Genomic DNA, 26,407 nt, shown 5'->3' with positions numbered 1-26,407 from the left:
CATAATTGGGGGCGGGGTTGAGAAGAATGGAGGAACTCTGGATTGAGCAGAGGGGAATGGGGGGGTGGGTGGGAGGATGGTGGAATGAGACAGACATTATTACCCTACATACATATGTGATTGCATGACCGGTGACTTGGCATCGTGTACAGCCAGAGAATTGAGGAGTTGTGCTCCATTTGTTTACAATGTGTCAAAATGTACTCTGCTGTCATGTATAACTAATTAGAACAAATTAAAAAGAAAAAAGAAGCAGTGACAAATCTAGAGGCACTCATAGCTGTAATTCAAGTCAGACTCAAAGGACTATGTATATTAGACCTTGAGAAAGCTCCCCTTTGTCTCAGTCTCATTTGCCTATGGAGACTTGGAAACAATCATTTTCCTGAGGATTAAATAATACATTTGCGCTTGATACATAATAGGTACTAAGGACATGCTGATGACCACTCTCAACGCTCCCTCTATTCTTCTGTACTCAATCCTCAATTCTTGCTGAGCATTCCCGTGACTGCATTCACAAGGATGTTGCTTCCCTCTCCTGAACTTTCCTGCTTCCCCCCTCTGCATGCAAGGAGACAAAAGCTCTCCTGTCTGGAGAATCTGGAAGGAGAGACAAGGGTTGCGGAGCTCAGCCCTTCCTTCCCTTAGGAAGTGCTGCATCTGGGGAGCAGGTGTTCTCCTGGCTCTTGTTCCCCTAAATGCAGGACCCTCACAACTACCCACAACTAAATAAGTTAGCTGAATTCTGAAGTTGGGGGTTAAGAAGTTCACTTACCAGTATCTATTTGTAAGTCACAATCTCCAATACAGCTTTGTCAGTAACAGAGATAATACTTTGGTCTCTCAAACACTTTCCTTTTTTTATCTCATTTCTCCACTGGTACAGAGCTCAGTCAAGGGGAGGATAGTGCTATTTGGGTCTCAAAGAGCCTCACATCTGGTGCATGAGACTGAAATCTTGATAAAAAGACAGGAAGTAAAATTGGGGGGGGGCATAAAATACATGTGGAAGTTTTGAAGCTTCAGTTGGAGGTCAGGACTTTGGGCCTTTAATGAGGGGCAAAGGATATTCCTGTAGATGATTACATTAGGCCACACAGGTTTTTACACTTGTGTTAGCATTTTAACTATTGAAGCTTATAAACTATAGGTCACACAGTATTTTGACCTTAGCAGTGACTGTAGTTATGGCAACTTTGTCATCAGGTAAGTGGCTGTTTCTATAGAGACGAGGCTGCATGCACCAAGCTCAGAAGTCTTGGCAAAGACTATGGGGGCTTTGAAGGTCTCGCCAAGAAACAAGCCACAGTTGTTGATGGTGGCACTGAAAGCTCGTCCAAACGGAACTCCAGCTGTGCAAGTAGCCTCAGCATATACCACTTCAGCCTAGCAAGCAAATGCCAGCTGTGCTGGCCTCAGCTAGGGCATTAGCAGGCTTGGGTGGCTTCAGTGTACAGAGGGCTGCTGCCTGACCTTGAATTATGCTGGCATAGCTCTTCCTAAACTGGCATGGCTGAGGAAAGATTAGACTTTAGGGTAAAGAGTCTTCATTCAGGCCTTTTAGACATCAGAAACTGGGACAATTATTTGCTGCATACAAGCTGCAAGGCAGATGAACTTCAAAGAGCCTTACAAAGTGAGCAAAGTTGTCCTTTAAAATTGTTTGTGCTAGATGTACACAGTTGAGTACAAGGAGAAATGGAAATGAAGAGGTTTCTGACTACACCAGAAAGAAGGGAAGGAGGGAAGAGGGGAAGGGAGGGAGGGGCTCGGCAGACTCTGGCTGACCTGGGCTTACTGGTAAAGACCAATGCACTAAGAAACAAAAGCTGGGGAGCACCAGGGGAGGGAAACCTTTTCCCCATTCTTGATACTTCTCTCCACGTGGGACAATACGAATTCTTTACTATCACCGAACTCATGTCATGACTCATGTTGTTGGGGTGAAGACACTTATCTGATTAGTGTCTCTGGAAAGAGAACGTGAACTCCACTACCTACTTCTTCTACTAGGCAGGCCTCTCCTAGTACTGCTGCTGGCTGAGCACACCTGTTAAGTCCTGAGTTCAGAACTAAGAAGACTACTTGCCCTTAGGTATGTCAGCTTTATTATTAAAGTGACATTTTCATCTCCACCTTTCTTATTCCTCTGTTGGTTCAGAATTTGGGCAGGGAAATGAGTATTATTTATTGGGTCCTATTCTATCCCAGTCTGCATATGAGTCTTCACCTCATAAGTTCAGTTTCTGGATCTGCCTAAGCTGCCCTATTATCCCATGACCATGGACATCAGTAATATACCTTTCCTTCCAAAGCCCTTGCTAACTTGCTACACCAAAAGCACACACTATTCTGCACTATACTCAGGGAAATATTTCCATTCTCTCCACACAAATGTGCTAATTAACTATCTATGAACAATCCCCAGGTCACACTTACTATCATTTGGATATTAAATGTCCCCCCAAAGGTCCTTGTGTTAAAGGCTTGGTCCCCACATTGGCACTACTGGGAGGTAGAAAATCCTCTAAGAGGTGGGGCCTAGTGGGAGGTCTTTAGGTCACTGGGCGTGTGCAAAGGACTATAGGTGAGTGCCACAATGTCTGGCAGGAATTATTTTTAGAAGTAAAAACTGCTGGGTGCAGTGGCACACACCTGTAATCCCAGACACTTACGAGGCTGAAGCAGGAAGATTGTAACCTATCTCAAAACAAAAAGGGCTGGGGATGAGCTTATTGGTAGAGTGCTTGCCTAGTATGTGCAAAACCCAACTAGGTTTATACCTAGTACCATTTAAAAAAAAAAAGCAAACTGAGAGCAGGGTGCATGCCCATAATCCCCATTACTTGGGAGCCTGAGGCAGGAGGACAGCAAGTTTAAGGCTAACCTTAATAACTGAGCAAGGACATGTCTGAAAATAAAAAATAAAAAAAATAAAAAAATGAAAAGGGCTAGGGATATAGTTCAGTGGAAAAGCACCACTGGGTTCAGTCCCCACTACTACACAAAAATTTAAAAATTAAAAACTAAAACTTTCCCAATTAACACCATATAGTCTACCTACTTACATTTTATTGATAGCTGCCTTTCTTTTCATCCTTAATTTGCTCCATTTTTTGTTGTTCCTTTGGAATTATCCTTAAGTTTTTAGTGTGTTTATTAAAAAAAATGCTTGTTGGGCTGGGGGGAGTTCAAAAGTAGAACACATGTTCAGTATGCTCCAGGATCTGGTTTCAGCCCTACTCCTGCAAAAGCCCTGATGATGTTTCTTGTGTGGCGCTGAGGCTCAAACCCAAGGATTGGCACACGTTAGATGCAAGTTCTACCTCTGAGTTACATTCCCTGCCCTGATGACATTCTCATTTGACAGTATGGCTTATAGCTGTGCCTAGGGTCTAAGTCAATCTTACTGTTCATTTGACAAACCAGAAGAATAAGCAGGCAGGGCACAAGTGCAGAGTTAGCTCTGGGTTCCCTCTGGAGACTGTCAGAGGGTGTAAGTATCAGTGCTAATAGTCATGAAAAAGTCAAGGCAAAGCCCACTTGAGTGAAAGTTAACTGGAGAGGTGAACAAGGAAGGCCAGCGCTGTCACAAAATGATGTGTGAGCGCAAGCATTTCATTTCTGCTTCAGCGTGTCACTTCACCTTGGAGCTATCATCAGTTTGCCACACATATAAGTGATGGATGGTCTTGGCCTACCACTGTGCTCAGCACACACAAAGCAGGACTCACAAATGCTAAAATATGAGTAAAGTCAGATTCTGAGCAAGGTTGTCCATAAGAGTGGCACGCGCCAGGCGTGGTTGTGTATGCCTGTAATCCCAGCAGCTTGGGAGGCCAAGGCAGGAGGATCCAAGTTCAAAGCCATCCTCAGCAACTTAGCAAGGCCCTAAACAACTTAGCAAGACTCAGTCTCAAAATAAAAAATAAAAAAAGGTCTGGGGATTTGGCTCAGTGGTTAAGTGTCCCTGAGTTTAATCCATGGGAAAAAAAAAGTTGGCACATATGCTAATGTTTTCAGAGTCCTCCAGGATCCAGTCCTTCTGTCTCTCCAGTTTCTTTTTAAACTTTTTATTTGTAGATAGACACAATACCTTTATTTTATTTATTTATTTATTTCTACGTGGTGCTGAGGATCAAACCCAGTGCCTCACATGTCAGCCAAGTGCTCCACCACTGAGCCACAACCGCAGCCTTGTCTCTCCAGTTTCATCTCCCTGGTTTCTTTGTTCCAGTCATGCTTAACTACTTACAGCTTCAGCAATAATATGCCAGTTTGCTTCAGGTTCTCATGTTTTAATTCATATTATCTTGCCTGTCTTTCTCTCCCCCGTGCCATGAAGGAACAACCTACTTATCATTCCAGGCTCAGCTTTCAGAAAGTATTCCCTGACCCATCTCTAAATAGAAGTGATGATTCCTTTCTCAGTGGTCCCAGTGGACACAGTTTAATCTTATTATAAAATTCATCTTGTTGGGCTGGGTGGGGTTGTGCCTGGCACATGTGAGGCACTGGGTTTGGTACTCAGCACCACATAAAATTCATTGTGTTTTACTAGATTTGTTCACATAGTTGCCTCTGAAAGAAGGATTTGATGGTCAATCTCTTGATATAAGACACTAAATCCTGTTAATCTCTTTATTCAGCCTACTTAAAATTGTGTTCCTAGCATTTAAGAGGTATTCAATAAGTTTCTTTTATTTAAAATGTAATACAAAGGGATCCAAGATGGCGGACTAGAGGGAGGCTGCATTCCTTGTCGCTCCATAACTCCGGTTTCAAGCAGAGGATATCTGTTTCTTAGTGAGGCAGTTTTTGCTGCTTATCGATCCCCTGCTGTTTGCCCCATTTGTCTGCTGTGACCACCTGCAGTTTGCCAGCATATCGACGCCTTTTTTGAGTGCAGACTGCTGTCAGGTGCCTATCATCCGCCATTTGCCTGCCTCTCGGCTGTCCATTGCCTGCCTTACACCTATCCATCACCCAGCGCATGAGGTTCACCTCCCAATTGTCTGACCAGAGTCAGCAAACTGATCGGCAACCACCAGTGGAGCACAAGCTGCCTGGGGTTGCCTGGAAGTTCTCTGTCACAGTACATGCAGGTTTGATTACATGTGGCTGCCGCCATTTTGAGACAACAGCCAGGCCCCGTAGGACCCCTGGACAGACTGACTGAGCCCCGTCTCCAGGATCCCTCAGCCCAACTGATCACTCCCTGCCTCTGAGGCCCTCACATCAACTGACTGCTCCCTGCCGCCAGGACCCCCAGACCAACTGACTGCGCCCTATCACTGGGACCCCAGACTGAGACTGACTGCACCTGGCCTCCAGGATCCTGCAACCACACCAAACACACCCGACCTCCAGGACCCCTGCCTGACCAACCGCACCCTGCTCCAGGACCTCCAGCTGACCACGTCCACACCCTGAGCTGCAGTTCCCCATTTGCCAACACATTTGGAAGCCAGAGTGGCCATCTTGGATAATCCTGGAAGCCAGAGCTCCAATCTTTAGGTGGGGCAAATCCCATCCTGAGATGCCTGCTGGAGACTAGAAGCTCATTGTCAGGTACCTCTCATGCATCAGGCTACTGAACACTGGGAGGTTTCATTACTATATACTGTTATACTGTAGATTTTCTTTTTTCTCCTTATTGAAAAATTTTAAGTTTTTATTTCTTTACTTTTCTTGCTCTCTTTTCCTTTTGTTTACCTGTTCCCTCAGAGTCTCTTTCTCCCTTTTCCCATGCTAACAACCGACATCTTTCGATTACACTCTTACCCTTTCTATTATCTAGAACTTCTGTATATTCTTTTCTTATCCCATTAACAGCCACATTCTACATCCCTCTGCATCCCCTTTGTCCTCCATTAGAAACTGCAGACCTTATTGCAAATCTGTTTGTTTTACTGAAGATAATATTTGAACTCATTCTGTTTATTATGACAATTTTGTTATTGTCCTCATAAGGGCTATTTGGTCTAGGATTGCATAGTGTCTGAATTGGGCACTGCTAATATTGATCTCCCCTTAAAGAAAAGGATTTGGAAACCTATAGGGCCTCTATAAGCCTATAGGGAGAAATCTGCAATACCCCAGATCTGCACTGCTAGAGGGGAAGATACATGAACAACATGAAAAAACAAGGGAAGAAAATGATCCAAACAAATCTAGATTCTATATTAACAGAATCCAATGACAGTATGTTAGAAGAAATGTCAGAAAAGGACTTCAGATTATACATGATTAAGATGGTTCACAAAGCAAAGGATGAGATAAGAGAGCAAATGCAGGTAATGAATGATAATACCAATAAGCTCAAAGAGCAAGTGCAGGAAGCAAAAGATCATTTCAACAAAGAGATAGAGATTCTTAAAAAAAAAAAAAAAAAAACCCAAATGGAAATCCTTGAAATGAAGGAAACAATAAACCAAATAAAAAACTCAATGGAAAACATCACCAACAGACTAGACCACTTGGAAGACAGAATCTCAGACAATGAAGACAAAATATTTAATCTTGAAAATAAAGTTGCCCAAACAGAGAAGATGGTAAGAAATCATGAACAGAATCTCCAAGAACTATGGGACATCATGCAAAGACCAAATTTAGGAATTATCGGGATTGAGGAAGGCACAGAGATACAAACCAAAGGAATGAACAACCTATTCAATGAAATAATATCAGAAAATTTCCCAAACCTGAAGAATGAAATGGAAAATCAAATACAAGAGGCTTACAGAACACCAAATGTACAAAATCACAACAGGTCCACATCAAGGCACATTATAATGAAAATACCTAACATCCAAAATAAAGATAGGATTTTGAAGACTGCAAGAGAAAAGCATCAGATAAGAGGATATAGGGGGAGACCAATACGGATAGCAGCCGACTTCTCAACCCAGACTCTAAAAGCTAGAAGGACCTGGAACAACATATTTCAAGCTCTGAAAAACATGGTTGGCAACCAAGAATCCTATACCCAGCAAAACTAACCTTCAGATTTGAAGATGAAATAAAATACTTCCATGATAAATAGAAGTTAAAAGAATTTACAAATAGAAAGACTGTGCTACAGAATGTTCTCAACAAAATATTCCATGAGGAGGAAATGAAAAACAATAATGTAGGTCAGCAAAGGGGGGGACTACCTTAGAGAAAAACCACTCAAAGGAGAAAGCAAGCCAACTTAAAAACAAAAATAAGCAAATGACTGGGAATACAAATCATATCTCAATAACAAACCTGAACGTTAATGGCCTAAACTCCTCAATCAAAAGACATAGACTGGCAGAATGGATTCAGAAGAAAGACCGAACAATACACTGCCTGCAAGAGACTCATCTCATAGAAAAAGACATCCACAGACTAAAGGTGAAAGGATGGGAAAAAACCTACCACGCACATGGACTCAGTAAAAAAGCGGGGGTTTCCATCCTTATATCAGATAAAGTGGACTTCAAGCCAAAGTTACTCAGAAGGGATAAAGAAGGACATTTCATAGTGCTTAAGGGAACCATAAATCAGGAAGACATAACGATAGTAAAGATTTATGCCCCAAACAATGGTGCATCCCTGTACATCAAACAAATCCTTCTCAATTTCAGGAATCACATAGACCACAACACAATAATTCTGGGTGACTTTTAACACACCACTGTCACCACTAGATAGATCTTCCAAACAAAAACCAACCAAAGAAACCATAGAACTCAATAACACAATCAATAACATAGACTTAATAGACATATAAAGAATATTCCATCCATCAATCAATAGACATCCATCAATAGAATTCCATCCATCAATAGACATATAAAGAATATTCCAATCCATCAGCAGATTCACTTTCTTCTCAGCAGCACATGGAAAACAGACCATATGTTATACCACAAAGCATTAGGAAATGCAAAAAAATAGAGATACTGCCTTGTGTTCTATCAGATCACAATGGACTGAGAGTAGAAATCAATGACAAAATAAAAGACCGAAACTACTCTAATACCTGGAGACTAAATAATATGCTATTGAATGAAACATGGATAACAAAAAACATCAGGGAGGAGATAAAAAAAAATTCTTAGAGGTCAATGAGAACGATGATACAACATATCAAAATCTCTGGGACACTACGAAAGCGATACTAAGAGGAAAATTCATTGCATAGAGCGCATTCCAGAAAATAATGAAAATTGAACAACTACATTACAGCTCAAAGCCCTACAAAAAGAAGAAAAGAATAACAGCAAAAGTAGTAGAAGACAGGAATTAATTAAAATCAGAGCTGAAATCAATGAAATTGAAACGAAACAATTCAAAAAATTGACAAAACAAAAAGTTGGTTATTTGAGAAAGTAAACAAAATAGACAAACCCTTAGCCACACTAACAAAGAGAAGGAGAGAGAAAACTCAAATTACTAAAATTCGTGATGAAAAAGGAAATATTACAACAGACACCACTGAGATACAGAACATAATGAGAAGCTACTTTGAAAATCTGTGTTCCAACAAAAGAGAAACTACCGAAGACAATGACAAATTTCTAGAGACATAGCTCCTCCCAAACTGAACCAGGAGGACATACACAATTTAAACAGATCAATATCAAGCAATGAAATAGAAGAAGTCATTAAAAACCTACCATCCAAGAAAAGTCCAGGACCAGACAGATTCTCAGTCGAGTTCTACAAGACCTTCAAAGAAGAACTCATTCTAATACTTCTCAAAGTATTCCAGGAACTAGAAAAGGAGGGTACACTATGAAACTCATTCTATGAAGCTAATATCACCCTCATACCCAAACCAGGAAAAGACACATCAAGGAAAGAAAATTTTAGACCAATATCCTTATGAATATAGATGCAAAGATCCTTAACAAAATATGGGCAAACTGTATCCAAAAACATATTAAGAAAATCGTACACCATGATCAAGTGGGGTTCATCCCTGGAATGCAAGGATGGTTTAACATCTGTAAATCAATAAACGTAATCCATCATGTCAATAGACTTAGGAATAAGAATCATATGGTTATTTCAACTGACGCAGAAAAAGCGTTTGACAAAATGCAACACCCTTTAATGCTCAAAACACTAGAAAAAATAGGGATAGTAGGAACATACCTGAACATTGTAAAGGCTATTTAAACTCAGCCTATGACCAATATCATTCTTAATGGAGAAAAACTGAAACCATTCCCTTTAAAAATGGGAACAAGACAGGGATGTCCTCTTTCACCACTTCTATTCAACTTTGTCCTCGAAACTCTAGCCAGAGCAATTAGGCAGACTAAAGAAATTAAAGGGATACGAATAGGAAAAGAGGAACTTAAGCTGTCACTATTTGCTGATGACATGATTCTATATTTAGAGGATCCAAAAAACTCCTCCAGAAAACTTCTAGACCTCATCAATGAATTCAGCAAAACAGCAGGCTATAAAATCAACACGCATAAATCTAAAGCATTTTTATACACAAGTGATGAAACATCTGAAAGGGAATTGAGGAAAACAACTCCATTTGCAATAGCCTCAAAAAAAAAAAATAAATAAAATACTTGGGAATCAATCTAACCAAAGAGGTAAAAGATCTCTACAATGAAAACGACAAAACATTGAAGAAAGAAATTGAGGAAGACCTTAGAAGATGGAAAGATCTCCCATGTTCTTGGATAGGCAGAATTAATATTGTCAAAATGGCCATACTACCAAAAGTGCTATACAGATTCAATGCAATTCCAATTAAAATTCCAATGATGTACCTTACAGAAATAGAGCAAGCAATCATGAAATTCATCTGGAAGAATAAGAAACCCAGAATAGCTAAAGCAATCCTTAGCAGAAAGAAGGAAACAGGGGGTATCACAATACCAGAACTTCAACTTCAAAGCAATAGTAACAAAAACGGCATGGTATTGGCACCAAAATAGACAGGTAGATCAATGGTACAGAATAGAGGACACGGACACAAACCCAAATAAATACAATTTTCTCATACTAGACAAAGGTGCCAAAAATATACAATGAAGAAAAGATAGCCTCTTCAACAAATGGTGCTGGGAAAACTGGAAATACATATGCAACAGAATGAAACTAAACCCCTATCTCTCACCCTGCACAAAATCAATTCACAATGGATCAAGGACCTTGAAATCAGACCAGAGACCCTGCATCTTAAAGAAGAAAAAGTAGGTCCAAATCTTCAACTTGTTGGCTTAGGATCAGACTTCCTTAACAGGACTCCCATAGCACAAGAAATAAAAGCAAGAATCAATAACTGGGACAGAGTCAAACTAAATAGCTTTCTCTCAGCAAAGGAAACTATCAGCAATGCGAAGAGAGAGCCTACAGAGTGGGAGAAAATCTTTGCCACTCATACTTCAGATAGAGCGCTAATTTCCAGAATATATAAAGAACTCAAAAAATTCTACATGAAGAATACAAATAACCCAATCAACAAATGGGCTAAGGATATGAACAGACGCTTCACAGAAGAAGATCTACAAGCAATCAACAAACATATGAAAAAATGTTCAATATCTTTAGTAATAAGAGAAATGCAAATCAAAACTACACTAAGATTCCATCTCACCCCAATTAGAATGGCGATTATCAAGAATACAAGCAACAACAGGTGTTGGAGAGGATGTGGGGAAAAAGGTACCCTCATACATTGCTGGTGGGCTTGCAAATTAGTGCAGTCACTCTGGAAAGTAGTGTGGAGATTCCTTAGAAAACTTGGAATGGACCCACCTTTTGACCCAGCTATCCCACTCCTTGGCCTATACCCAAAGGACTTAAAATCAGCATACTACAGAGATACAGCCACATCAATGTTCATAGCTGCTCAATTCACAATAGCCAGATTGTGGAACCAACCTAGATGTCCTTCAATTGATGAATGGATAAAGAAACTGTGATATACACTCTCTCTCTCACACACACACACACACACACACACACACACAATGGAATATTACTCAGCTATAAAGAATAATAAAATTATAGCATTTGCAGGCAAATGGATGAAATTGGAGAATATCATGCTAAGTGAGATAAGCCAATCTCAAAAAACCAAAGAACGAATGATCTCGCTGATAAGCAGATGAGGACACATAGTGGGGGGTGGGAGGGGGGCAAGAATGGAGGAAGGAGGGGCTGTATAGAGGGAAAAGAGGGGTGGGAGGGGTGGCAGGGAAGGAAAAAATAACAGAATGAATCAAACATCATTACCCTATGTAAACGTAGGATTATGCAAATGGTATGCTGTTACTCCATGTGCAAACAGAAACAACATGTATCCCATTTGTTTACAATAAAAATAAATTAAGAAAAAAATAAAATGTAATATTTAAGAATTCAAAAAACATCTACTGAGTGTCTACCACAGGTCAGTGGTGCTGGGCTAGTGTGGTGTAGAAGAATGAGCTTTGACTTCTAGGAAACAGTCATTCTTCTTTGTCAGTTATTAGGTATGTAATCTTGGACAAGTTATTAACTACTACTACTTCTCCTTCCTCCTCTCCTCCTCCTCCTCCTCTTTTTTTTTTTTTTTTTCCCCCTCAGTACTGGGGATCGAATTTAAGAATGCTCCACCACTGAGCTACATCCTCAGCCCTTTTTAAAATTTTTTAAAATTTTGAGACAGGGTCCTGGTAAGTTGCTGAGGCTGGCCTCAAACCTGTGATCTTCCTGCCTCAGCCTCCCAAATCACTGGGATTACAAGTGTGTGCCATCACTGACTTGGCTTTAACTTTCTAATCCTTTGTGCTTTCATCTATACAACTGGGCAGGTAGAGGTATATAAGGATTAAACAAGGAATGTATAGCTTTAGTCCAGCAGTGACCAACAGGCCTTAAAAGCATGCACAGAGCTCTGGGTTTCATCCCCAGTACTGCAAAGAGAGAAAAAAAGTTATTCTTAGTTCTCTATTGCCAATAGAGAGACTATGAATAATGTAATTTCAAAAAACTAGAAAAAAAGATTTTTGAATGTTATCACCATAAAGACATCATGAATGTTTGAGGAGATAGTTAACCTAAATATTACACAGTGTATACATGTGTCAAAAATATCATGAGACCAGATAAATATGTACAATTTTCATGTTTTTATGTATCAGTTAAATAAATTAAATTTTAAAAAGTTTCTTTCCAAAAAGTCTCAAAGGGGGGGCTGGGGAGATAGCTCAGTCAGTAGAGTGCTTGCCTTGATAGCACAAGGCCCTGAGTTCAATCCCCAGCACCCAAAAAAAAAAAAAAAAGTCTCAAAGGGTTTACAGAATAGTAAAGGTGATTGATACAAATTTTTAAAAAAATGTAAAATTAGGGATAATTTATTATTGTAGTAACAATAGGAGCTCTTAAGACACATGAAAAGAAATTCTACAGCAGTCTGAGAGAAGGGGAAAATAGGCAGAAAAGGCAGAAAAAGGAAGAGCAGGTAGTTACATTTATTACTCTGCTGAACTCTAAGCAAAGAGAGAAGCATCAACTAAGGTACAAAACCATAAAAAAGAATTATATTTATGAAACAGAAAATGATCTGGTAAGATTTACAGATTGAGAGCTGGGGGTATAGCTCAGTGTGTGCCTAGCATACATGAGGCCTGGGTTCAATCCTCTGCATTACAAAAAGAAAAAAAAAAAAAAAAAAAAAAAAAACAATCAATCAAAATACTTACAGATAGGGATTTCCCACAGAATCCAGAATCTGTGCCTGGAATTAAGTTTTGAAGGGGTTTGTAGATTAGCATCAGCAGCCACTGGGAGTCATGGAAGCTGTTTCAGCAAAGGAGTGACCTGGCTATATCTCTCATCTGGAAAGCAAACCTAGGCAGGAATGTGCACTTGCAGAATGGAGCAGGGAGACTAGGGGCAGAGAAGCAGGCAATGTGCTTACATAAAACTGTGCAATTGTTAATTCTAGTAAGTTCCTGCTTTACAGGATGAAGCACCAAATGTCAGTATCAATCTGAACACCAGGGCTTTTTCTTTTTTCTTTTTCTTTTTTGTAGTGTTGGGGATCAAATGCAGGCCTCAGGCAAGCTAGGCAAGTGTTCTACCACTGAGCTACATCCCCACCACCAATACCAGTGCATTTTATAGGAGCCTACCAAAGTAGGAATTCCACAAGGCTGATGTGATTACCACTTTGAATTTCCTTCTATAAGAAGTCTGCAAAGAAGCAACAATATCATGACATACTTTCCTTATTTTTTAAAACATCTTTTAAAAAAAAAATTTAGTTGTAGATGGCACAATACCTTTTATTTATTTATTTATTTATTTAGATGTGGTGCTGAGAATCGAACCCAGTGCCTACACATGCTAGGCAAGCACTCTACCACTGAGCCACAACCACAGTCTACTTTCCTTCTTTTTAAGATAAAGACTCTCCCATACCATTACTAATACATGGTGCATGTCAATTTTAAAAATTTACCTTTGACAGTACCTTGGGCAACGCAAGCCTGAGACGATGAGTCTAGGTTACATTCAGTGCAAAAAACCAAAACCCTGAAAAGAGAAAAATTACAATGAGCCACGTGCTCCATGAAGATGCCAGGGAAGCAGTGGAGCAGGAAGCCTCATCCAAATCCAGCTCCCTGCTTCACAGCAGCTGTTCCATGGGCCAGTGGCCTGACCTCCCATGCCTCCACTTCCCCACCCAACACTAGGACAGTAACAGCATCCTCCTCAGGAGGTTCTTTTGAAGTTAAACGTGTGAAATATCAGGTGTAGGGCAGGGCACCAAATGCAAGCTGAGGCAAGTGGCTATTAGGAACGTAAGCTGTAACATTTTCTGAAGAGACATTAAAACCCATTATCAAACCTTTCTTATTTACTGTTTTACCCCCCCCCCAAAAAAAAAAGGAAACAACACCAAAAGGCCTTTCAATGTCTCCATCTGGATGTCTCACAATCACTACAGACTCAACTTGTCCCAAACTCCATCTTCACCCTGCCCAGATTCCTCCCATCTCCACTGTCTTCATCAAGGCCTCAGGGCAGAACCTGGGATTCTTTCTGGAGACTCACCTACCCGAGGTCCCTCACATAAGCCTACCATTTCCGTTTCCAACATCTGTATCTCAGATCCACCATAATTCTTCATTTCCACTGAGGTCATCACTTACCCTGTGGAGGTCTCCTAGCTGTTCCCCAGTTCTACTCTTGCTTCTCCCCAATCCACTCTCAAATAATGGCTGAGATGGTCTCTTCAAAATCAATTAATAGCAAACTGTTAATGAATGCAGTGACCATTTTATGATGTACTAAGAAATATATATTCATATGCCTATAGATATACTGATAAATGAGCATATACATATCTGTTAGTATATAGGTACTGCACATTATGTGAACTGGTCAGTGCCTTCATTTTACAGTGGCAGAAACAAGTATTATAGGTCCTCCTGCTCAAGGCTGCACCTCCTGTGTATGAGAGGGTGGTCAAAACAATGGCAGGTCTTGCCTCAGCTTATCTGTGATTAGCATCTGAACTGCTATTAGAAAACTGTTACTGTTTGGAAGTTGGTCCCTTCATTTCACAATAAACTTAATGCTGCTGTTCATGAGAGCACATTCCATTCCCAGTAGCTCCAGGCTGTTAGGTGTAGCTTTAGTACTATATTATGTCCCAAGGCTAGAAATGGCGCTTTAGCAAATCCTGAAAGCATCCTGTGACCTTCTCTATCATCACTGTTACTTATTTAATACTGTTTGAATCAATAAATCTCAGAACAGTGTTGAGAATCCATAATTTTTTTTTTTTTTTTTTTTTTTTTTGGTACTAGAGAATGAACCCAGGGGCACTTACACTGAGCCACATCCCAGCCCTTTTTACATTTTATTTAGAGACAGGGTCTTGCTAAGTTGCTTAGGGCTTCACTAAATTGCTGAGGCTGACTCTGAACTCCTGATCCTCTTGCCTCAGCCTCTGGAGCTACTGGGATGGATTATGGGAGTACTCCACTGTGCAAAGCCAGAATCCACAAATCTTTGATTTTATTCCTATCCCTCTATTACACACACTGTTGTCTGGGCAATGCAATGCTTCTTTTTCATTTTCTATGGCACTGGGGATTGAAGCCTGATGTGTTCTACTACAGAGCTATACCCCCAGTTTTTTTTATTTTTTACTTTTGAGACAGGGTCTAAGTTGTCCAGGAGGGCCTCAAACTTGCAATCCTCCTATCTCAGCCTCCTGATCTGCTGGGGCTACAGGCATGAGCTGCTGCACATTCCTGGTGCAATGTCTCTCTTTCAAAAGCAAATATGACCTTTGTGGAAGTGCACTGACTTGTATTCAGTCAATATCCATTACTTTAGGGTCAAATCCAAGATCCCCCTGGACCTATCTTATCTTCCCATTCTACCCACAAGCACTATGTCTGATTTCCTTGCCCACCACCCATGCACTAATGTCTGTTGAGGACCCTTTGAGGGCCCTTTGTTTTTACTACTCCTTTATCTGTCTCCAGGGTTCTTTCCTGGCTTCTGTAAAAAATCTTATTATTTTATTTATTTTTGATACTCAGGATTGAACCCAGGGGCTTTACCACTAAGTTACATCCTCAGTCCTTTTTATTTTTGGTTTTGAGACACAGTTTTGTTAAGCTGCCTCAAATTTGTAATCCTCTTGCATCAGCCTCCTGAGTTGCTGGGATTACTGGCATGTACTGCCACACCTGGTTTCTACTGGAAATTTTCTGTACCTCCTTGGCTGAGTTAAGTGTTCCCCTTTGAGGGAGATCATCTTACACCAGTACTGTCCATACATACATCTTCTTCACTCAACAGGAGTTCCTGGCAGCAAGGACCACATCTTACACAACTTTAAATTAGGTTGGGCAGGAGTTCAATAGAACATAAGCTGAACTGAATCCCAGTGGAATCCCAGGAACTTGGTACGTTAGGGTGGATGCTTCCCACATTGAACATCACTTGTGACAGCTGAAGAGTTAGCTGCACCTTCCAAGATGGGTCTGGTTCTCACAAAGGCCTCAAGACCATTGGTTATGTTGATCCTTAGTACCTCCGAGAATGATCAGATTTTTAAAATTTTTTTGTCAACCGCAGACTATAAAAGAACACGGACTGATTTTCAGTTCCCTATTCTGATCAAAGTTTCTGCCCAGGCTAACCACAACTTCTTCTTTAGACTTGTCATTAGTACAAATTCTGCACCAACTTCACAAAGCAGCTCATTATTATATATGTTCTTAACAGACTAGTTAAGAAGACAGTGACCAACTCAGTCCTTTGCCTGCTCTGTCATGAGTCTCAGACATTTGCTGGCATTCAGTGAGAGAAAAAGGACAAAGGCAGCTAACAGTAGAGGATAAGCAGGCAAGGGAAACCAGGCAATTTTCCAAATACTTTTTTTTTTTTTTTTTTTCTGGAGATGGGGTCTTGCTGTGTTGCCCAGGCTAGCCTTGCACTCCTGGACTCAAGAGATCCTCCTACCTCAGCCTCTCAAGCAGTTGGGACTACAGGTGCACTCTACCACACTGGCCCCCAAGCACACTGAATCCAGAGTGTACAAAAGAGCATTGTGACTTTGTTCGTACAGCCGCACAGTACTGCATCAGGTACACTTGTACTCGAGGTAAACACAAATATTAATTCTAAATTTAACATTTGAAATTATTTAGCTCAAGTTGTCTACAGCACTATTTTCCTTTCAAGGAATAAATAATGGCAAATTTCTTCAAAACATTCAGAACTACCCTGTAACCACCTGATCATTTGCAGTTGTATAGTAAACTATGAACCACTCATTTTCTGTCATCTCTTACAGAGCAATGAAACTGGTCTTGGGGTTCACAATGGGGTTCTGTGGATCTTGTACTAATCAATCCTCAGGCCTTGCTAAACTGCAAGTAGACTTATGAGTTCCTCCAAAGCCAAGAGCCCAACTAAATTTTCAGGATATAACTGAAATTTAAATCCTTCCTAGGGAATATGGCAAAGTGAAAAAATACATATTCAACTAACATTTACTTTATACTAGTGTTACCTCTAATATAGCAGTGCTTTAATTTTCAAACTTGATTATTCAGCATGGTTCTTTTTAATTTTAACTCTCATTTAAAAAATTCAAGTGGTACGGATAAAGCTCTTGACCACTCTTCACTCTTCCTCTACCCCAGTCTTCCTAAGACTCACCACTGTCACCAGTTTGATATCTGGCATTAATTCCTGGGATGCAGACTATTGGGAATGTATTATAAATTCCCCTCCACCAACCCTGGCCATGGCCTCATGCATTTGAGGCAAGCACCCTATAGGGAATATAGGGCTACATGCCCAGCCATATGCTATCAACTTTTAAATGAGTCACAAATAACACTGAAAACTATGACTGCCTACATCATTGGCAACTGGCCTAACTTCAAGCAAGATGTCCAGAAGAGATATCTTAACGGAAGCAGCTGATGTGAGGGAGGCTCAGAGCAAGAAGTTGAGAAGGTCTTCCCAGGAGGAGACTGAGTGATGAGGCAGGAGGGCACCACCTGTCTGTGAGAAAAGGGGAAAAGGTGGGAAAAAGGTACCTACTAAGCCAGTTACTGGGACATGCCCTAACCTCAGTGACTCAGGAGACTGAGGCAAGGAGATCACAAGTTTGAGAACCGCCTCAACAACTTAGCACAATCAATCTCAAAATAAAAGATAAAAAGGGGCTGGGGTTGTAGCTCAGTGGTAGAGCAATTGCTTAGCACACATGAGGCATTGGGTTCTATCCTCAGCACCACATTAAAAAGAAAACATAAATAAAATAAAGGTATTGTGTCCATCTACAACTAAAAAATGTTAAAAATAAAATAAATAAAAATAAAAAGGGCTGGGAATGTAACTCAGTGGAGGGTATTCCTGGGTTCCATCATCTCTATCATCATCATTATCAAAATGAGAAGGAAGAGGAGGAGAAGCAGCAAGAGAAGAAGAAGAACCTACCAAATTAAGTAGCACAAATTGCACAATCCAATGCTAAGACGCACAGGTGGAAGCAGATGGATCTATTTAGCACCCATACACAAGAGATTTACTACATCTGGAAATGCTACCTTGCCATTTCAGGTCACTCCATTTCAGCTTAATGCTTTGGCAATTCTGTAAACAATATTCAACTCTGCTTGTTGTTTAAATACCCCCCCTTCAGTACTAAAATTTGCTTGAGTTCCCCTATTTCCTTTCCTAGTCCATGCTTGAAAAAGCAGGTTTCTATTTGTGGTCTCAATGTCCTGATCCCTTATTCACTTACTAATCATCATAATTTTGATCCTGCCTATCAATATAGTTATTAAGTACAGTGGATACTATTTAATCATACCTGCTTTAAACTCTCTTCAGCTTTTTCCCCTTGTCTTTGTGTTGCAGGGCCTTATGCATGATAGGCAAACAAATACTCCACAACTGAGGTGCGAGCCCAGTTCTCTCTTTAGCATTTAAAAAATTAGCACTACTTGGCGGGGATGTAGCTCAGTGGCAGAACTGCTTGCCCAGTAGGGACAAGATCCTGGGTTCAATCCCCAGCACTACCAAACACAAAAACAGAACTACCTGAAACTCCTGTCATCCTATTAAGGTTACTGCAGATCCAGTCACTAGGTCAGGACACCACTGGTTCCTGGCCTGCTGGTTGTTGTCTGTCTTCCCATCTCCCTTGAGTGCAGTCAGCTTTTTCTCATGGGCAGGGTGTTAGGGGAGTGGCCACGATGAGGGGTTGCTGCTGTAGCAGGGAATGGGGGGGGGCAAGGCCCTGGTGAGGGACATGAACTCAGTCCTGGCTTTAAGAACTGAGTGTAGTTCTGACCCTCAACCTGACCTGGAGCATGTTTGGTCCCTTCATCCCACAGGAAGACCATCCAGTGTTTTTTGTCGGCTAGTCTCCTGGTGCTTTCATGACTGGTGCGCCCCTCAGGAGTCTGTAATTCCCTTGCCTTCTCTATGATCACACATGACCTTGTCCTCTCTCACAGATGTAACTACCACATCAATATTCACGATTCCCAGCTCTCTCAGTGCTGATCTTTCTTGCTCTCTCCAGAGCCATCCACATAACTGCCTCATGTCAATGGAATTCTCACCTTCTGGACCACAGGGCCTTAAAGTTCAACACATCTGCAACTCAACAGCCCATCCCCCAAATGCATTCCCCTTTTGCTTCATTCAGAAAGCTGTTATCCCCTCCGAATCAGAAATCTGGCAACATCACCAGTTCCTTCCTCTCACCAAATTCTCAATGCTTATCTCTGACTATTCTAAGTATGTTCCTTCTTGCCACTGACCGCCCTGGTTCCCCCTAGTTTTGTCTTGTTTTGCTGTGCTGGGGGACTGAACTCAGAGGATTCTACCACTGAGCTACTGAGCCACAGGTCAAAGTCTTTTAATGTTTTTATTTTGAGACAGGGGTTCACTAAGTTGCTTAGGGCTTCACCAAGTTGTGAGGCTGGCCTTGAACTTGTCATCTACTTCCGCCTCCCAAATTGCTGTGATTACCAGCATACACGATGGCACCTAGCCCTTTACTTGTTTTTAAATATTGGTTTTCTTGCCCCTACCTCCACCATTAGAATGACCTTTAGGACTTACAAGTCCTGACCATTAAATCCAACTCCCACTGTAAGGCATGCAAGGCCTGGTACCACACACCTCTCTGCTTCATCTTTTTCTTTCTCTCTTTTTTTTTTTTTTAATACATGACATATTATACATATATGGAATACAACTACCCATTCTTCTCATTGTACATTACATTGGTCATGTACTCATATGTGATCATATATGAACATAGGAAAGTAATGTCCGATTCATTCTACTAAAGTCAATCACCTTCTGTTCCCTATAGCATCACATGGTTTCCTTTGCCCTGAAGGCAAGATCTAGGTCCTGTTTATCACTGTATCGCCATTGTTTAATACAGTTCAAGGGACATTCTCAATAGACTCTTGTGGAATAAACACATTTTTAGGAAAAAAACAAAGTCAACTCAATACAACCATACTTTTGAGCCTCCTTAAACAGGAATTGTAAGTGTATAATAGGATAGTGTGCTACTTGCATGGGCATGTAGACTTCCTGGGAGAAGAAAAGAGGAAACTTCAGAATTGATGGCATAAAAATGTTAAATTTATTCTTGCATTTTGGAAGTCAGGGAAAGTTGCCTACAAAAGCAAACCCAGTCTGAAGTAGGAATGAGGAGAAAGACATGCAGCCCACCTTGGGCTACTTGCCCAGTTCCCACAACTCACTCATGGCCTCCAGCCTTTCCCCACAACAGATGGCTGATTCTTTAACAGAAATGGCCTGGGACAGGAAGGCTCTTCAGAAAACCTAAACAAAACAAACTGCAAGTCACTTGGAGGTAAGGGCAGGGATGGTAGCGATAACAAAGACCACGGGTAGAGAACAGCAGAGGCAGCTCCTGAAACAGCAGATCCAACTCATCAGCTTTACTAATGCTAACTGAGCACACAGCACTGTTCTCAGCAAAGTGTTCAAAGTAAGGGTCTAGAACCAGGTTTCACGAAACTGCTGGTCACATAAAATTAAAGAGATTAAGGTGACATTGTTAATTAGCTTGATTTAATTATTCCATGTGGTATTCATAAATCCCATCATTTGTGATGTTAAATATATACAAGTATAATTTGTCAATTTATAATTAAAAATTTTAAAGACAGGATTAACATGCTCAGCTTTTATAATTTTTTAATGATATATACATATTGTGTATAAATTCTGCATATTCTAAAATTTCTATTTCTATTAAATTAAATTAATAGAATTCTATTAATTAAATTAAATTTCTATATTTCTATTAAAAATTTCTAATATTTCTATTAAGGAGATTCAGATTTTTTGTTTTGTTTTGTTTTGTTTGTTTGTTTTCCTGTACTGGGATGGAACCCAGGGTCTCATACATGCTAGGCAAGTGAGTTAAATCCCCAGTCCACAAAATTTAAATATATATCACTTCTCAGATAAGACAGTGAGTGTGACATTGATATTGGAGACAATAATAACATGAATGAATAATCATTAACAACTGTCTATACTATGCCAGCACTTCACACCTTGGCAATTCCCAAAAATGTCACTTGGCATATGATCTCTGTCTGTAGGGTCTATGCTATAGATAACAAGACGATTAAGCACTAAGCTGTGAGGCACAGAAGTTTACAGAATACACAGGAAAAAGTGGCTGAAACGAAGTCTATGCTGACTTCAGAGAGAGAAAAGGGATACAACTAAATTAACAGAAGTTAACTGCCAGGCATGGTGCCACATGCCTGTAATCACAGCTCTATGGAGGCTGAGGCAGGAGGATCACAAATTTGAGGCCAGCCTAGTCAACTTAGGAAGACTCTGTCTCAAAACTTTTAAAAAGGGGTAGAGATAGTCAGGTGTGGTGGTGCAGGCCTATAATCCCAGCTGAGGCAGATCACAAGTTCAACGTCATCAGGGGCAAACAGCAAGACCCTGTCTCAAAATAAAAAATAAAAAGGGCTGGGGACGTAGCTCAGTGGCAAAGTGCTTACTTAATGTGTGAGGCCCTGGATTTGACTCCCAGTACTTGAGGGGAAAAAAGCAAACAAAAAATGGGAAAACCTGTGGTTCTCAAATCTGTTCACCTCAGAAGCCCTTCACACTCATAAGAATTATGGAGGACTTCAAAGTGCTTTTATTTATGCTGGCTATAATTATCAATATTTACCATAGTAAATACTAAAACTATTAAACATTTAAAATACTTATTAGCTCATTAAAGACTACCAATAATAAATTATCACATTTTCAAAATTAAAATTATAAAATTCTGAAGGACTAAAAATGAGGGAAAAGTGCCACTGTCTTATATTTTGACAAATATCTTTAGTGTCTGGCTGAGGAGATGACAGCTGTATCCCAGTATGTGCATTTGCTTTTAATCTTCTGAGTATCGCATGTCATGGAGCCTGTGGAAAGCTCCACTGTGCGCTCAGGAGAGGATGAGTTAAAAAGGTGCACCACACTCTCATATAATTAAATTAGTTGGGACCTTGAGAACAGTTCCCTGCCCCCCACCCCTTAAAGGCCTCAGATGTGGCAAGGGGGTGCATAAAGGGTAAAGAAAACGGCCTAAGCAAGGCTGCGCAGGGAGGAAGCATGCCGCTGCTGGTGAGTCGTAACTTTCCAAGACGTAAACAGGACTCCTATTGGTTTGGCTACAACCAAGGGAGAAGGCCAGGGAGGCAGGGTTGGCAGACTGCCTGGCCTGGCGGAAACCTCTCTGCCTTCAGGGAGCCTCTACTGCCCTGGGCAACATTCCCCCAGGCCACGAGGTCACGTCAGGTTTGTCCTCTCTCACCCTCCCCTGAGCTCAGCAGGGAGAAGCTGCAAATGGCTCACCAGAAACCGCCTTGCCATGGCTTCCCGAGGCTGTTTACTAACTAAGTGTAAGATCCTCTCCCCACTGCAGTCTCCAATCCTCAGACTTTCCTTGATCTGTCTTCAAAAGCAAATTTAACATCAGCCACATAGCCAGTTTTTCCTTGCCAACAGTCATGTGAGTCTGCTATTCTGTCCCTGTGCATCTTGTACACTGTGAAAACAGTTTCCTGGAGCATCATATGTCACCCATCTAGTTGCCATAAACTGAAAACATTTTCTTCATATTTTGTGGCACAAACCAAAAGCATTCTGGATGCGGTTTGCATACAGTCCATCTCTGGCCAAAAAAGAGGTTTAAACTTATGGATAAGCAGAGAAAGGGGGATTAAATGCTTTTTATCAAGTCAGTGTTTGATAGTGTATATTCTTTCATTTAAATTTTTCTTGTGACTAGTGTGTAGTGAAATTATCTTGCATAAATATAATCATGTTCATTTAATGTAGTAAGTTTTCCCCTAACAGCATTTTACACCTGAGAAAAGCATAGGAAACAGAAGCTTTTTTTTTTTTTTTGAGTCTTAAATGAAAAAAAAGAATATGTGTGTGTGTGTGTGTGTGTGTATATATATATAATATATATACATAGATATATATATATATACATACATAGCCATGAATCTATGTGTTCAGTTTTCAGTTCTTTTATTTTAACTTTTTGTAGTAAACATATTCTTTAAGCCCCCTGAGTAACAGAACAGACTTTCTTTCCTGATACACACGCGCATGCATGCGTGTGTGTTTGGAATGAACTCAGCGCCTCGCTCAAGAACAGACCATTTCTTAATTCAAAGTGAAACAGAAACTTTAAAAGAGATCCTTGTTCCTGGGGATGGTAAACCAGGTGATTCAGACCAATCATCCTGAGGACAGCCAGAAAATCTGGATACAACACAAAAACATCTTCAGGTAAAGAAGCATTAAATTAATTAAAAATTACCATACATAAAAATTAATTCTGTGATGGCAGAGTGCTTGCCTAGCACGTCTAAGGCACTGGGTTCCATCCTCAGCACCACATTGAAAAAAAAATTAATTCTGTGAGAGACAATAAAGCATTTAGAAGATATTATAGAATGTTAGGAAAGGACTTCTTAAACAGGACACAAGAAGTACCTATTATAAAATTAGATATGAGCTTGGGCATTGCTCAGTGTAAGAGGCACTTGCCTAGCATGAGTCAGGGCCTGGGTTCCATCCCCAGCACCACAAAAAATTTAACCAGACAAAAAAGCTAAATACAACTACATGCAAATTCATAAATTCATCAAAAGATATCTTCAAGAAAATGAAAAGCAGGCAACATAAAACCAATAAAGGGTTTATATTCAAAATAATAAAGATTTCTAACAGTTTAAAAAAAAAAAGACAGAAAACCCAATTCAAAAGGGGACAGAGGCTAGAAAAAAATATGTCACCAAACAACAAAACACCTAAATGGCCAATAAACATGAAAAGGTGCCTAGCCTCAACAGTGAGGGAAATATAAGCAAAAGTCATAATTTTGTATCATCATATAACAGAATTGCTAAAAATGTGTAAGTCTGATAATATCAACTACTGTCAAGGATATGAAACAAGAGGAATTCTTACATGCTTATATACATTCACTTGTGTGAATACAAAGTGTTGTTACTATTTTGGATGAAGTCTGGCATTATTCTTCTAAAACTAAAATCAAACATCACCATGACACAACAGTTCCACTTCTACATATATACATAGCAGAATTTAAGCACATATAAACCAAAGGCATAAGAAAGCAGCACTATTTGTAACAGTCCCTGTCAAATTAAAATTAAAGGAGCCCATTTTTTCGGACTGAGCTCCTACAGTGGGTCCCAATACACCGGGCTAAAAATCAAAATGGAATCACTCACGCTAAAGTTCCACATCATCAAGCAGGAAGTAAGTGTTTACCTGACCTTCCAAGAAATCAGGATTAGAGAGAGAATAGCCAAATTTCTCAAAAAGGCCAATTTCGACTGGCATGATAGCAAAGTTTCTTCTGGCTCAATCCTTACACACAAAAAAAGTAATGTATCTGATGTGTTATGGTTTGGATCTGGAAATGTCCCTTGAAAAGTGCACGTTTTGAAAGCATGATCCATAATGCAGCAAGGTTCAAAGGTAGGGTTTTCAGGCACTGATTACTGCTGTGATCTCATCAGTGGATTAATACATTTGGTGGATTATTAATTTGAATGAACTACCGGGTAGAAACTATAGACAGACAGGCATGACTGGAGAAGGTAGCTCAGAGGAAGCATGGCTCCTCTCTCTGTTTCCTAGCTGCCATGAGCTGAGAAGCTTTCCTCCACCATACTATTTGGCCGTGATGCTCTGCCCACCTCAGGTCCAGATCAATGGAGTCAGTTTTAGTCATGGACTAAAACCTCTGAAACCATGAGGCAAAATAAACTTTTCCTTCTCTTAAGATGTTCTTGTCAGGTATTTTGTTAACAGCGACAAAAAGTTGACTAACACGTGGTGGTATTCAATTATTTTCTCACTGTTCTGTTTCCTGTTCTGGTCTTACAAGGAAAGCAATTTTGAAATACCCATCCACTTTTTTATTCCTGCTTTCTTCAGCCTTTCTCTGTCTATAAAAACAGCCACTTCTGTTCAGCCCATGGGAACACTTACTCTATTTTTTTTTTTATTTATTTTTATTGTAAACAAATGGGATACATGTTGTTTCTGTTTGTACATGGAGTAACAGCATACACTTACTCTATTTTAAGGAATAAAACACCACCTAATTCTAGAATCAAAAGTAAAGGTGCTGTAATCCTAGTCACTAGGGAGACTAAGACAGGAGGATCTCAAGTTCAAGGCCAGCCTGAGCAACTTAGGGAGACACTGTCTCAAAATTTTAAAAAATGAAGACAGGCTGGGGATGTAGCTCAGTGGTTAAAGACTAACCTGGGGGTTCGATCCCCAGTACAAAAAAAAAGAAAAAAGAAAAAGAAAAATAGAAGAAAAGAGAAAGTAAAGTTGGCTGGGCATGTACCTGGTGGTACATGCTAGCATGCTACCTTGTACATTGCTAGCATGTACAAGGCCCTGGGTTCAATCCCCAGTGCTGTAAAAAACAAACAAACAAACAAACAAACAAAAAACCCCAGAAAAACCCTGAAGCCAATTAAGATCTTCAAATAGTTCTGCTTTTGTCCTTGAATACCCCCAACTGAGAACATCACAAGTATTCTCAACAGTAGAATGTTAAGTACCCTGTAGAACATTCATAAAATAGAACACCACACAGCATGAAAATGAGGTTCAGGCCACATGCAAGGACACAGATGAATCGCACAAACACAACACTCAGATACAAAGGAATATATACTGTGCTGCATGTGATGGCATCTGTTCCATTTTTTCAAAATAAGCCCAAACTATAAAGTCAGAAGGTTCATGGGTGATAAAAGTCAAAAGAAAATAAAAAAATCAAGAATGGTAACCCACAGGTGGGAAGTGAAGGACTGTGACTAGCAAAGGTCACCAAAGGGCCACTTGGTCATTGCAATGTCCCATTCTCTGACCCCAAAGGGGGTTATTTTTAAATAAACAAGTTTTACTTTTGTATTTTATGCTTTTTTTTTTTTTTGAACTGGGGATTGAACCCAGGGTCCCAAACATGCCAGGCAAGCACTCCTCCACTGGGTTATGTCTTCAGCCCTTAAGCACTGCTCTGAATGTGTGTCATACTTCACAACAAACAAGATTTACAGCAAAACAAAAATGTTTGTATGTTTGGCATAACTATAAAAATGACAATTCGGAACCCAACTCCTTCAACGTTCATGCCTGTCTCTAGTCTCTTCCCCTGCTACTCACCTGTGTTCACAAGTGCCTGCCACACTTGTCACCAAGCATGAGCTTTCTTTCCATTTACTGATTATCCTGCTGTCTAGAAAACCATGCAGACATATCGATCATCCTTCTGTTAGACTAACTG

This window comes from Sciurus carolinensis, chromosome 4 (assembly GCF_902686445.1).
Source record: "Sciurus carolinensis chromosome 4, mSciCar1.2, whole genome shotgun sequence".
In the NCBI taxonomy this organism is placed as follows: Eukaryota; Metazoa; Chordata; class Mammalia; order Rodentia; family Sciuridae; genus Sciurus; species Sciurus carolinensis.
This window is presented reverse-complemented; position numbering follows the sequence as displayed.